Source organism: Anolis sagrei, chromosome Y (genome assembly GCF_037176765.1).
Source record: "Anolis sagrei isolate rAnoSag1 chromosome Y, rAnoSag1.mat, whole genome shotgun sequence".
Classification (NCBI taxonomy): domain Eukaryota; kingdom Metazoa; phylum Chordata; class Lepidosauria; order Squamata; family Dactyloidae; genus Anolis; species Anolis sagrei.
In genome coordinates this window covers 36,492,105-36,504,227 of record NC_090035.1, presented here as the reverse complement: position 1 = coordinate 36,504,227, position 12,123 = coordinate 36,492,105, and the positions used below count along the sequence as shown (strand labels likewise).

At 44.2% G+C, this 12,123-nt stretch overlaps 1 protein-coding gene and 1 pseudogene across 9 annotated transcripts in view; one reads left to right on the top strand and one right to left on the bottom strand.

The window, feature by feature from the left end:
* Positions 1-8,345, top strand: part of LOC137095256 (large ribosomal subunit protein uL6-like) — a 53,956-nt pseudogene extending 45,611 nt beyond the window's left edge.
* Positions 1-12,123, bottom strand: part of LOC137095328 (regulator of nonsense transcripts 1-like) — a 479,058-nt gene that overhangs the window by 329,042 nt on the left and 137,893 nt on the right. The window lies entirely within an intron of this gene.

The following is a 12,123-nucleotide window of genomic DNA, read 5'->3' as shown; positions in this document are numbered from 1 at the left end:
TTATTCTCACGTTCAAGTTCATCTGTACTTTTTCTTAGAAAAACTGCAGAAAACCTTTATCCTCAGAAGATACCTGCGTCCCTCATGTAACAGGACTATGAAATTTCCAGGGGGAAATGACTGTCAAAATGTCTAGTTGGCTGTCTGTCCACTTCTCCACGATAACAGCCCCCCCCCCCCCCAACGTTCTGAGTCCGTCTCTCCATTCTGAAGCTTCTCTGGAGTGGTTGGGATAGTTTACTACAGAGCACTTTCAGGCAGGCATCTGTCCGGGAGTTGGTAGATTCCTTCCTTTGTCATGGGTGAAGTGTCTGCCTGGCTACCCAGTGTAGGCCAGTATTTCATCCCCCTACTTTTCATTATGCATTTTGCTTTTCTTCCCGAGATCCTCTTCGGTCTTCCTATCTCTCTCAAGGATACGATACTTCTTTCCTTTCTTTGAGGGGTGGCTATTTCTCTGCTATGTTATTGTGGATAGTCGCCCTTCATCCTGTGCCTTTTCCAATTGGTATCTTTTGGCAAGGAGCAGGGCACTTTAAAACAGATCTGTGTGAGGAAGGGTATTGTTTTGATGCATCTTTGTTCAGCCGCTTTAACTTGCCAGAGTGTCTCCCAGGACTCTTTGTTCCCCTCGGCCTCCTTCCCTTCGGTCGCCACACGTCGTCTCCCTCCTTGTATCTCTTTCCCTTTCAGAGGTGGCCGTTGGATTACTCTGTGCAGGCTAACGTTTCTCAAGAACCCATCTTCTTCAACACTTGCAGAGTTCACTGCCTTCTGCTTTCTCCCTCCACAAATATCCGGTCACATTGCGTAACCCCCCTCCTTTTAGGGATTAGCCTGGATCGTGTAGGGTAGGGTCATAACTCTGGCATCCAGTGGTAGTGTCAGTTTGGCAGCCATGTATTCTGCGTACTGTTGTGTAAAGGACATTTCTTGAAGTGTGCCTGTTTAACTGCCCTGTGTGGGTAGCACCAGTAGTCCTCCAATGTGGGGAGAGTTCCTTGACATATAAGGGTGAATTGATTCCCCATGTTCCTTAAGATGTGAGCAATTCTTGCTTCAGTGGTCCAGCTACCCTATTGTTGACTTTTGTTCTGTAGCCAGGCCGTGTGGCTTGCTATCTTCGTCTGCCTTCCAGTCCCTTCCTGTGGAGATATTTTTTAAAGGTTCTCTTCCAGAGCTGACTGTGACTGGTTGTCTGCTGCGTGGTGAAGTGCCATTCAGGCCTCCAGACATTCCTTTCTGGGCTGTTTTTTTCCCCTCCTCATTTATTCGTGCTGTAACGGCATCATCTTCCTGCGAATGATCTCTTGAAAACATAATCACAAGCTTTAAAACTTTTTTATTTCCTCTGAGTATCTGAAATGCATAATTGCTACTTGTGATGGGTGAAGTGTCTGCCTGGCTGCCCTGTGTAGGCCAGTATTTCATCCCCCTACTTTTTATGCATTTTGCTTTACTTCCCAAGCTTTTCTTCAGTCTTCCTACCTCTCCAGAGGATATGATACTTCTTTCCTCTCTTTGAAGGGTGCCTGCTTGTCTGCTGTGTGAGGAAGGGTGCTTTTTATGCATCAAAAACATCATTATCATCATCATTAGCCTTCCGGTCAGGGAAGATGGCTGGCATCCGCACATAGTGGTCCAATTGTCACTCCTGGAGGGAGATTGTTCCCCCCAGGAGGTGCTGGAGGTGGTGGTGGAGGGATGGCTGGCATCCACACAGGACAGGCAAACCGTTACTCCTGAAGGGGACTAATCCCCCTGGGAGGTGTTGAAGGAGGTGGTTGGGTGGTTGGGGAAGACCACAGGCATTCACAGATGAGCAGTCACTCCTGGGGCAGGGGAGATTCCCCCCACACACACACACACTAAGTGTTGGGGGAGGTATTGGGGGAGCAAACCATCACTCTTTGGGGGGAATGATCCTTCCTGCTCTTTGAGGTTTGGGATGGTGGAATGCTGGCCAACAGTGGGCAGCCAGCCAAAACTTGGAGGGCCGAGGTGGAACCAAAGGGCTGTCAAGGATTCTGTAGGGCATTTCATATCCCATGACCCCCTGGCTGTTCCAGAGTCAAGATAACTTGGTCGTTTCTGTAACAGAACGGTGCTGCTTTCTTGGTATTTCCCCCTTTACCCTTCCACAGCTTGTCGTTCCTCATCCTACAACATTTTCAGTCTTGTTCGGGGCAACTCCACCTCTGGAATCCTTTTTGTTACAAATCTGCATTCTGCAGGTTTGGGTGGGAAAATGACTCTCTGTGTTTAGCTGCCCCCACCACCACTCCACGATATGAGCCCAGCCCACGTTCCGAGTCCGTCCCTCCATTATGAATCTTACCTGGAGCTGTTGGAACAGTTTTACTAGAGTGCACATTCAGACATCAGCCTGGGCTTGGCTAGAATTTCTTTATTGATTGTGGTAATGTGAAAATAACCAAATTAACTCAATGTATACATTACAAATACACACATAAAAAAACAGGACTGACACATTCACATTAAGTAGAAACAACTGGTTCTTCTCTTGAAGTATAAAACAAAGTCTTCGTGTGAGTAAATGTCCTGTTCTTTATTATATATGAGTAGACTCTAGTAGTCACATGAATTGACTCCAACCTGCAAACGATTTCGACTCACAAGAGCCTTTGTCAGGCTGTTGGGTTCAAATTATCAAAAAAAAGCTCAACTTTTAAGGTGAGAAATTCACCAACAGTCTCCTGGAGGGGTGGATCAGCTAGTCTTTGTTGAGCAATATACTCTGCAAAGAGTTTTATTCTGTGGCGAATATAGGATCAAAATAACTCAACCCATTGCCCATTACTTTTTTTATACTTCAAGAGAAGAACCAGTTGTTTCTACTTAATGTGAATGTGTCAGTCCTGCTTTTTTATGTGCGTATTTCTAATGTATACATTGAGTTAATTTGGTTATTTTCACATAACCACAATCAGTGGATTTTGGTCTCCACAGTTTTAGGGGAACCCATTTTTCTTTTTAGAATTTCTTTATTGTCATGGGTGAAGTGTCTACCTGCCTGCCCAGTATTTCATCCCTCCCGGAGTCCCAAGGAAATCATTACATTCTCCAGGAGGGATCTTCTTCTGTCTTCCTACCTCTCCCGAGGATACAATACTTCTTTCCTCTTTGAGGGGTATCTGTTTGTCTGCTAGTTTGCCCTGCATTGTCGTCCATCATCCCGAGCTGTTTCTATTTTGGATCCTTTGGCAAGGAGGAGGACACCTTGAGACAGATCAATTTATGAGCTGATTTCACCTCCTGGAGGAGTGACCGTTTGACTGCTCTGCGTATACCGACAGTCCTCCCTAAAGGGGGTTTACTTCCCTCCATGTTCTCAGTGCACTTGGTCCAGTCATATGGGGACTCGGAGGGTTCTTCCCATTTGTGGTTAGTATTTTCATGGAAGAACTTCTCCATCTGGGGCTTCTTTGTCTGTTTGAGGGGAGCTACTGTTGAATGGCCTCCTGTCTCTTTCTGGGATGTCATTCGTTTCCTCTGTGGAAATCTACTCTATCCTGCAACTCCAGGATGGGATCATCAGTCATTTCATGTTCTTGTTCCTCTGTACTTTTTCTTAGGACAGAAAACACTTAATCCTCATAAGTGATCTGTGTCCCTCACATGAGTACGGAATTTCTTGGGGAAATGACTGTCTCGCTGGCTGTCCACTGCTCCACGATATCAACCCCATGTTCCGAGTCCGTCCCTCCATTCCTAATCTTCTCTGCAGCGGCTGGGATAGTTTTCTACAATGCACTTTTAGGCATCTGTCCTGGAGTGGGTAGATTTTCCTTTCTTTGTCATGGGGAAAGTGTCTGCCTGACTGCACAGTGTAGATCGGTAATCCCCCCCCCCCCCCCCATGGAGTCCCTCTTTGCCTTCCCAAAACACTTGGTTTTGAAACAATCCTTCTTTTTGCTATGCTGGGGCAGACAAGCATTCAGTCTTGGGGGGAATGGGAGGGGTGATGATTTGACAGTTCTGTGCACGTATACCAACAGTCCTGGAGGTGAAAAAAAAAAAGATGAAGTGGATGTGGCCGTTCTGCTGTCCACTGGGCAGACAAGTGCTCAGTCTTGGAGGGAATAGGAGGGCTCTGTGCAAATACCAGCAGTCCTCCAGAAGCGGTTGCCGAGCCTGGAGGTGTCAAAGGAAGTGCTGGCGTGGGCGGGCCACCGTCCACTTGGCAGTCAAGCAATCACTCTTGGGGAGAATGGGAGGGGTGACCGTTTGACTACTCTGTGAGTACACCCCTCACCTGTGTGACGAGCCCACTCGTCCATTCATTTCTCCACATCACACTTTCAGAGGGTGGCATCCTTCCCTTTTCTGCCCAGGTGTTGTTGGCTTTTTCATGAACTTCTCCTTCACATCCATGGCTTCCTTGCGGTATGTGTACAGTGTCCAGGATTGGAAAATTTTAACAAGACACCATAACCCATTTGCATTTACTCTGTTCTGTATAAAACAATCCTTCCTCTGTTTAAGGGGTGCTACTGTTTGGCTGTTGAGTGTTTGCCTCTGGTTATCCAGGATGGCCTTTTGTTGCATTTTCATCTTCTGTGTCACTGTGTCACATTTCCCCAGTGGTTGGTGACTTGGCATCTGCTCTTTCCTGCAACTCCAGGATGGGATGATTAATCACGTTCATGTTCTGGTTGATCTGTACTTTTTCTTGGGGCAGAAAACAGTTATCCTCATAAGGTACTATCTGTGTCCCTCACGTAACAGGAGTCCAACATCATATTCCTTATGGTGGTGGGTTACAGTTTGTCTGCACTGTGTGGAGGCCTGTAATTTGGAGTTAGAGGTTTGTTCTCTGATGTAATACCTGGCAAATGAAGTGGTTGATTTAAGTCAGTCAACACTGAACCATAGGGACATCCACTATGTCAACTCCAGGGATGGGTGGCTGCATTCTGCCTTCAGAAACCATCCTCATCCGTTGCAGGGTGGTTGTTTGTCTACCCTGGGTATGCCCGCAATTTGGTGACTGGGACAACAAATAAAACAATTGATTAAGACACACTTGGAGGACCATTGCGATGGATCTGTGTAGTGGAAGGTTTAAAGTGAAGACCATTCTCAGCAACCAGACTGGTGTTTTGTTTTTTTTGTATCATCTTTATTGAGAGTTTCCTTTTGTTACACATAAGGTGAAAGAGTTAAGAAAATATAATAATAATAACAACAACAACAACAACAACAATAATAATGGACTACGAGATCCCTTAAGGAGCAGCATCAACAGCTCCTTGGAGCAAGGGGTTTTTCCAGATTGCCTTAAAGAAGCAGTGGTCCACCCTCTCCTGAAAAACCAAGCCTTGATGCTGCCATACCTAGTAACTATCACCCAGTTTCAAAACTTCCGTTCCTGGGCAGGGTGATTGAACGGACAGTGGCGTGGCAGCTACAGCAATTCTTAGATGAGACTGCGGGTTTGGACCCCTTTCAATCAGGCTTTCGTTCAGGTCATGGGACAGAGACTGTCTTGGTAGCTATTACTGACTAAATTCATCATCAGTTAGACCGAGGTGGATCAGCGCTATTGGTACTCTTTTGGACCTCACAGCTGCATTTGACATCGTGGACCATGACTTGCTGATTCATTGATTGGCTATGTCTGGTGTATGAGGTTTAGTCCTCAAATGGTTCAGTTCATTCCTCCGGGACCGGAGACAGAGGGTGGAGTGGTCAGGCCAAAGTTTTGAAAGCTCCTGCCTTTGCTGTGGAGTTCCCCAGGGTGCTATCCTCTCGCCCCTGTTATTTAACATCTATGTCCGACCACTTGCAGGACTGGTGCGGAGCTTTGGCATAGAGTGCTACCAGTATGCAGATGATACCCAGCTACTCTTGCGCCTCGAACCTGGAACAACTGCAATTCCTGAGAACTTTAAGCTGTGTTTGGAAGCAGTGATGAGTTGGCTATGAGCAAGCAGACTAAAAGTCAATCCTGCAAAAACTGAGATACTCTGGCCCGGCCAGCCGCCAGAATTAACCCAGTGTCTGCCTGATTTCGATGGGGAAGCTCTGGTTCCGTCTGCCACTGTTAAAAGCCTTGGGGTTGTGTTGGACTCATCGCTGACAATGGAGGCCCAGATCACTGCCATAAGTAAGCAGGCCTTTTTTTATCTTTGCCAGGCAAGGAAATTGGCATCCTACCTTTCGGTAGAAGCATTGGCAACGGTAATCCACGCAACAGTCACCACGAGGTTGGACTATTGCAATGCCTTATATGCTGACCTTCTGAAGTCAACGACCCAGAAGATTCGGATGGTCCAAAATGCGGCAACCAGGCTGCTAGCGGGATCAGCTATAAGATCCCATATCACACCTATTCTGCAACAACTGCATTGGCTACCAATAGAACATCGGATCTCTTACAAGATACTGATCCTGACATTGAGAGCTCAAAATGGCCAAGGACCTTTATATCTTAGGGACCGCCTCATTCCTTTTCCCCATCAGTGGTCACCTCGATCCACCCAGGAAAATCTCTTCTACATACCGAGTCCTAGGGAGACACATTTGGAAGCTACAAGGCGTAGAGCTTTTTCGATCAATGCTCCAATTCTGTGGAACTCATTGCCTCCATATATTAGAGCAATGTTGGAGTTGTGACCTTTTGCAAAGGTGCTCAAGACTTGGCTATTTGGTTGTGCATTTAAGTAACCGGATCAAATTTTGCCATAGTCACTGCTGAATGTTTTTATGTTGAATGTTTTATGTTGAATGTTTTTATATTGAATGTTTTATATTGTGTATAAACTGTTTTAAATTGTAAGTCACTCGGAGCACCTTGATGGAGAGCAACTAATTAAGAAATAAAGTGATGATGATGATGATGATGAATAACATAAATAAAGTAAAATAATAGCGTGAGGGAAGAGAGGAAAGAAAGACAAGAGAGGGGAGGAGAAAGAAGAAGAGACAAAAAATGGAATATAGAGATAGTGAAAAGTTTTTAAAAAAACAGTGGAGACAGATGGTATATGTCTCCCTCATTGACTTCCTTTGTATCTTCTAAGTGGGTTTTTCTTTTCTTTCTTCCGTCTGTGTTTTCTTTTCTATTTTCTCTTCTATTTATGTTGCTGTATTTCTATTTCTTTGGTTTAGATAATTTGTCACATTTGTCCAATCAGTTTCTTTTATTGGGGTTCCTTTGTTTTTTGAAATCAGATATGTTAATCTGTCCATATTTCTGATGTCCAGTATTTTTTCTGACCAGTCCTTAATTTCTGGAGTGCCTTCTTTCTTCCAGAGTTTGCATAGCAAATTCTTGCTGCTGTATTCAGTAAGAAAAGAAGTTTATCTTTATTTTTGTCTATCTTTGGGTCTGTTATGCCTAATAAAAATATCTCTGATTTAAATGGGATTCTTATATGTAATATTTCCTGTACCTCTTCGTGAATTTTTTTCCAATATAGTTTCGCTCTTGGGCATGACCACTACATGTGGAAGTAAGAACCTTCCATCCTTCCACACTTCCAGCATTTTATATTTATATTTTTATAGGAATTGCTTAATTTTTGAGGGGTCATGTACCACCTATGTGCCACTTTCAACCAGTTTTCTTTTAGGTCTATTGCATATGTGTATTTAATCTTTATTCTCCAATTTTTTCCCAATCTTCTTTTCTTATTGTTTTTCCCAAATTCTCATTCCATCTTTTCATATATATTTTTCTTCTTCTTTTTCTAAGTTCCATTCTAATAGTTTCTTAACAGTTAGCAACCAGACTGTTGACATCCCTGAGAAAGTTAACATTGCCCTGAAGGGGGGAACAGTCATTGTCAAGGGCCCCAGAAGAACCCTCCGACGGGATTTCAACCATATCAATGTGGAGCTCTCTCTTTTGGGGAAAAAGCGCAGGAAGCTACGTGTTGACAAATGGTGGGATAACGGAAAAGAGCTGGTGGCCACATTCCGTACAATTTGCAGTCACATTCAGAATATGATCAAGGGTGTCACTGGGTTTTCATTACAAGATGAGGTCTGTCTAATATGCTCCCTCATCAACATGGTTATTATACAGGAGTCTGGCTCTCTTGTAGAAATCTGTACGTTTTTGGAGAAAACATAATCCGCCAGGTGTGCATGAGGCCACAGGTGTCAACTGTATAGTATCTCAAACGCAGAAGAATGAGCTGATCCTTGAAGGAAATGATATTGAATTGGTATCTCTGCTGCCTTGATCCAGCAGGCAACCACAGTAAAAGACAAAGGTATCAGAAAATTCTTGGACGGTATGTCTCTGAGAAGGGAACTGTACAACAAGCAGATGATGAATAAACTTTCAACAGATCTTGCAGTGACAAACCTGGGCAGAGCATCCTTTGTTTGTTTTTTAAGAAATAATTTGTATTGTGCATTTTAGACATTATTTTCAGTTGGCGTGTGGGGGGCAACAATAGTGAAAAAAAGGAAAAATAAAAGGAAAGGTGTGTGTGTGTGTAGACTTCCTTTGTCTTCTGGAAGATGAACATCTTGATCCTTAATCTTTTCTATGCTTCTATCACTTTGGTTTCATCGGATTATTATGTTTTCTTCTACACGTCAGACAGCTCAGTGAGTAATATTATTTTACTATTTTGAATAAAATTTTCTAATCCTGACCAATTAATTTTCTGTCATGTCTCATTTAGTCTCTAGGATAGAGACAGTACATTTGTATCATATCAAATACTTGAGGATCCATTCCTTTATATTCGGTGTTTCTTTTGGTTTCTAATTTTTGGCTAGTTTGTTTTCCCGCTGTACTAAGAAATAGCATTTTGGCTTGATTCGTGTCTAATTTTTCACCTGTTATGTCGAAAAGGAATGTCTCCAGTGGGAAGTGTTTTTCTTTAGTATTTTTTGGCATGCTGTGTGTATATCTTTCCAATACCTTTTGACCTTTTTACAAGTCCAGCGCTGATGGAAGCATGTGCCAAGGAATCTGTGTCCTGTAGGGATTACTCCCTCCTGCTCTGGGAGGGAACGTCAGGGCATGCCTGGGCTCTGCTTATCTTGGAAACAAGCAAATAGTGATAAATTAATAAAATGTTATGTCCTGTAGGGATTGCTCCCTCCTGCTCTGGGAGGGCACGTCAGGGCACGCCTGGGTTCCGTTTATCTTGGAAACAAGCAAATAGTGATAAATTAATAAAATGTTGTGAGAGAAATTCAATTTTTCATATTGAGAGAGGTCTGCTCTAGAAATACGATAGGGAGATAGATTTAAATTTTCCAAACAAATCCAGGACAGGCAGCAATTTTGCAATTTTTTCCCCGCATATTACGCAATTGCGTCCGCCATTGATGAAGCAATCTGGAAATTTTGGAAATTTCAGATATATCTGAAGTTTTTTAAATGAAAAATTCGGAAATAATTTCAGAATCGAACTGCCAGTACTCCCTATATCTGCAACGAGTTTAGAACCATTTTTTCCTTGATCAAACAAGCCTAATAGGACGATAGGGAGGTGTATGTGGCAGCTTTCTAATTGGTTGCCACTGTGGAACTATTTGCATATGGTCTCTGATTGGCCAGCCTGAAAATTCCAACATTATGAGGTACTTACTTACTTACTTACTTAGGTGATCCCTCATTGGATGAGTAGGATAGTCTTCCAGGATCAGTATTCTTCTGGATCTGTAGGTGACTGTGAAGCCCTATGCTTGACCTGCATCTTCTCCCACAGTGAGGGCATTGGTTTCCAGGTGGAAGGCGGTCTCGGTCGGGGTTAGCTTGATGTGCCTTCCTCTTGACACGTTTTTCTCTTTCACCCTCCATTCGTGCATCTTCAAATTCTGCAGCACTGCTGGTCAAAGCTGACCTCAAGCTGGAGTGCTCAAGGGCCAAGGTTTCCCAGTTCTCAGTGTCTATGCCAGAGTTTTTAAGTTTGGCTTTGAGCCCATCTTTAAATCTCTTTTCCTGTCTACCAACATTCTGTTTTCTGTTCTTGAGTTCAGAGTAGAGCAACTGCTTTGGGAGATGGTGGTCGGGCATCCAGACATGGCTGATCCAGCGGAGTTGATGGCTGAGGACCATTGCTTCAATGCTGGCGGTCTTTGCTTCATCCAGCACACTGACATTTGTCTGCTTGCCTTCCCAAGAGATTTGCCAGCTGCAGCTGTACCTCATGAAGCTGGATCTGGCCAGGGTGGTCCATGCCTTAGTCACCTCCATATTGTATTACTGTAATGCACTCCACGTAGGGCTGCCCTTGAAAATGGTCTGGAAATTTCAATTGGTACAACAGGCGGCGGCCAGGTTACTAACTGGTGCAACTCACAGAGAGTGGTCAACCCGCCTGTTTAAGAAGCTCCACTGGCTGCCATTCATTTTCCAATCCCAATTCAAGGTGCAGGTTCTTACCTACAAAGCCCTGAATGGTTTGAGAGCCGCCTACCTACATGACTGCATTTCTGTGTACAAACCCACATGATCATCTGGAGAGGCCGTGCTCGCGCTCCCACCTCCTTCACAGGCATGATTGGTGGGGACAAGGGAGAGGGCCTTCTCGGTGGTGGCCCCCTGAATCTGGAACTCATTTCCAAGGACATCAAACATGCCCCAATTCTCACAGTCTTTAGGAGGAGCCTGAAAAGTGGTTGTTCCAGTGTGCCTTCCCAGAATAAGGAAAACTCTCAGCAATATGCCCTTAAAATGCACTTTACCACTGATTTGCGACTGACTGCATTCCGTCATCTCTCTTTGAAAACTCTATACCAGTTATATCCTACCTTGTTCATACCCAACGATATTTTTTAAATTTTAAATTATTACATTTGGCCTGGCCATTGGTTTTTAAATGCTTGCATGTTACTGTTTATTGTTATGTGATTTATATTAATTCACATATAAATCAAAAGATCACAAATGATTTTCGAGCTCTAGGAGCAAAGCTAAAAGAATGTAATGTACAGGTGGTCTTTTCATCCCTCCTCCCTGTTGTAAGACATGAACCCACAAGAGCCAGAAAAACAGTACAGGTCAATGACTGGCTTAGAAAATGGTGTCAGGAGGAACGCTTTGGCTTCCTCGACCATGGCCTGCTTTTCCAGGAGGATGGCCTACTGGCAAGGGATGGGGTGCATCTCACACAAGTAGGAAAACACCTTTTTGCTCACAGACTCGCAAACCTCATTAGACGCACTTTAAACTAGGTCCACCGGGGGAGGGGGACAACAGCCTTGCAAACACTACTTTACCCATAATGTCTGGGAATCGCCAGAAGGCTAAACGGAGGGCTGCACAAACACAACAAGGACCAAGTACCAAAAGCACAATAATCCCAATTAAACAGCTCAAGGGAAGATCTCAGGGGCTCACATGTCTTTACACTAATGCACAGAGCATGGGAAATAAACAAGACGAACTCCAACTTTTAGCACAACACCACAAATATGATATCATAGGGATCACTGAAACCTGGTGGGATGACTCCTATCGCTGGAATGTAGATATCGAGGGGTATAACCTCTTTCACAGAAACCGAACAAAGGGGAGAGGAGACGGAGTAGCCTTATATGTCAAAAACTCTTATGCTGCAGAAGAGTCCCAAGACAGCAATCTGGGAAACCAGCTTGAAATCATCTGGATAAGAATCAAGGGAACTGGGACTCAAAAAGATGTTGTTGTAGGTGTCTACTACAGACCCCCAAGCCAGGAGGAAGAACTTGATGAAGTCTTCTGCCAACAGTTGACCAAACAGGCACAGAGAAGAGGTGTAGTAGTCATGGGCGATTTCAACTATCCCGATATTTGCTGGAAAACAAACTCGGCCAAGAGTACAAGGTCCAACAAATTCCTCGCTTGCCTTGCAGACAATTTCATGGTTCAGAAGGTAGAAGAGGCAACAAGGGGATTGGCTACTCTTGATCTCATCCTAACAAATGCGGAGGACCTGATCGGTGCGGTCGAAGTGGTAGGATCCTTAGGGGCAAGTGACCATGTGCTCCTGCAATTTGAGGTACAAAGGAAGGCCGAAACTAAGACAAGTCAAACCCGCATTTTGGACTTTAGGAGAGCTGATTTCCAAAAAATGAAGGAAACGCTGAGCAGCATTCCGTGGACACAGATACTAAAAGACAAGGGAGTTACGGATGGATGGGAATTTC